The sequence below is a fragment of the Telmatherina bonti genome (genome assembly GCF_933228915.1).
Source record: "Telmatherina bonti genome assembly, chromosome: 8".
NCBI lineage: Eukaryota > Metazoa > Chordata > Actinopteri > Atheriniformes > Telmatherinidae > Telmatherina > Telmatherina bonti.
Genome location: NC_136626.1, coordinates 19,705,536 through 19,708,437, shown reverse-complemented (window position 1 = coordinate 19,708,437; position 2,902 = coordinate 19,705,536).

Sequence of the window (2,902 nt, the reverse complement as noted above, 5' to 3'; positions counted from 1 at the left end):
ATACTTCATTTACCTCTCCATCTGTGCATTCTGCTTTTGGGTCCACCCCGGTCTCTGACCGTGACACAGACATTGTTCAGACAAACACAGGGACCAAAAGGAGCTTGATGTTGATGCTGTTGCTCACATTTCTACATGTTTTCACAGTTATCTGTGCACTAGGGATTCATCTTGGAGTTTTATGACAAACATTTTAAAAACACAGTATATATATTATAGGTAATCCTATAAAAACAATTACAGCAGCCAAACCAGATTAATTGTCTTCATTCAGTGTTAGTAAAACTGTTGTAGATTGAAAAAAAAAAAACCTGATGTGTCAATTTGTTAACAGCTGTGCAGGTTAAAAAATGGTTGTTTTTGTGTTGCAGGGGGGCACAAAGCCCAAAGCCAAGCAGTTGCAGAAGTTAAACAATGAATTTCTCTCAAATGTGACCAATTCAACCACTGTGTGACAGTGTTTATTGTGCCCCAAAGTTTTCTGCTCCTGTCACAATTGAATTTATGTCCTGGATAAATAAATTACCCAGATATTATTTCAGTGGAGGGAAGAGGAAAATTGATCTTTTTGATGAATTCAGTGGTATGTTTTTGCCTTACAAACGTTTGTAAAACTATAACCACAAACAGCAGCTGAGCTCTGACAGATATCCTCTGATTGTGTTCACCACTGGAGCCCCAGTGTGTGTGTGTGTGTGTGTGTTTCAGCTCATTGCAACAAGTAAAAGTAAATATACAGTAAAATGACAACATTAAAATAAAGACTACTGCACAGGTGCTCAGACGTAAATGTAGGAAAACATCTTAAATACTCATATAGAGAATTATGACGGCAGCCGATGCTGATTTCCTTTCCTTATTCTTATGTTGAAGCACCTCTGTCAAAAATGTTGCATCATACCAATGCAAACAAACTTGGGAAATGAAGAAGAAAACCATTTATGTTATGATGGTTTCTGTCTTGTTTTCATCTGTGCATTTCTTGTCCCACAGACAGACGGCACTGGTAACCTTGCATTTTTATTAATACCATTAAAGACATAATGATGTAACATTAAGCCACAAAATCTGTCTGATAGTCTGCAGTAAAGTTGGGCTCCCACTTCTCCATTACATTAACCTCTGTCAAGAGAGCAGAATAGCTCCAAGGAGCACTCTGAAAGTTATTCTGCTCTTATTAAAGTGACTCATTTTAGAAGCAGATTGTGTGAATTGAATTTTAAAATGCGTGCTTAGTTTGTATTGCAATGCAAAAACATGGGTCGCAGGTGCCAATGCAAAAACCACGCTGGTGACTTTGTTACAACCTACAAGCTGAATAACTGTGGAGGTGCATGGATGTTTGAAAGCTCAGCTGAGGTAAAAGTAATGACTCACTTCTCCTTCATCAGCACTTTTAATTAAATTTTTATATGTAATGTGCTCTCCCAAATACAGTCAGAGCAAAAAGAAGCGAACAACAGTCTCCTGCAATGGCTGAAATACATCACAGGATGCCTGTTTGATGATTGAGACAATAAAATTGACTTTTATTACTGCACAGAAAAAAGGTCATAATACACCTGTCGCTGTTTGACAGTATTATTGATCAAAATTGGTGACTCGGCAGATATTTTTAAAGTGGGTTATGTTTTCTTGCTTGCAGAATATTTTTTTTCTATTACTGGAAATGGTGTTAGTGTCATTACCTCGACATATCAATATTTCAGTTTGTTAGATACTCCCCTGGGAGATGCTGATTTAGAAAGAAATACATCAGCTGGAGACAGAATTCTTCTGAGAACGTATGGTGGTAAAAAGGCTTGATGGGGAGGGTTGCACAAAGTGCTAGCTAAACTCTATAAATGTGATTGAAATTTAATCATTTTATTACTCCTGTCTGTGGATGGAAGGAGACCTGCTATGATAATGTGATGTTTAAAGCTGCAGTTGTTGCTCAGGTGTATATCTGTATTTTACAGATACAACTGTGGGTAATACTTCCTGTCTGAGCATGGGTGTGTGTTTCCATATACTGTGCATAAAAGATTGAGATAGCGTCCAGGGGTTTTTCTCATTACATTAACACCATCCTCATCCTCTTTTCATTACATTCCTGGAAATCATTACACCTCACTTGTTGATTATTTTAATGTTCTTTTTTCCTTCTGTGGATGAAATGTGGATGAGCATGAAAAAGGACCTCAGAACAAGTAAATATGTTTGGGCAAATTTGTCTGTTCTGTAAACTCATGTTGGCAGCACAAACAAAATAGAACAGATAGAATAGAAGTGTTTCTTCTGTAGTTGTTTCACCTCCTGATGTATTGCATCAATGTTTCCATGTTTTATGGATAGATGGTTGGTGGGTTCAGTTTCTAATTTTACAATTTTCTGTAATAATTCTACATGTTTGTTTTTCAATTTTTGGGAATATACAGGATCAACGTTGAATGCAGCTTTTTACATTTTTATTCTTCCCATCTTCACATTGGAAAAGTCATGTAAAGTCTATTTAAATAACGTAAAACATCACATATTTAACTCCTTATAATTGAATATTACAAAATTTTAGATGGGCTTTGAAAGTTCACAGATCCCTGAGGTAAGTCACATAAAAATGTGTGCTCTGCAGTATAAAAAACTGTAACTAAAGTGAGACAAAGTATTGCTCTATTCTGTTATACACTGAGCACCGATGGAGCTCCAGACAAGGCAGTTTGCCATCTATTACTGTCAGATGGCATTTTCCTAGTTTCAGTTCACATACAACAATGGTCATTAATTCCCTTTTACTTGAGCAAGCTTCTGCAAGGCCTTGATATCAGAGAAACAATCCAGGAACCTTTGACCTCTGACCAAAATAATATTCCAACGCAGAGTTTATAGCTGTGGAGAATTTTCTTTGCCTCTTAAAGATTTA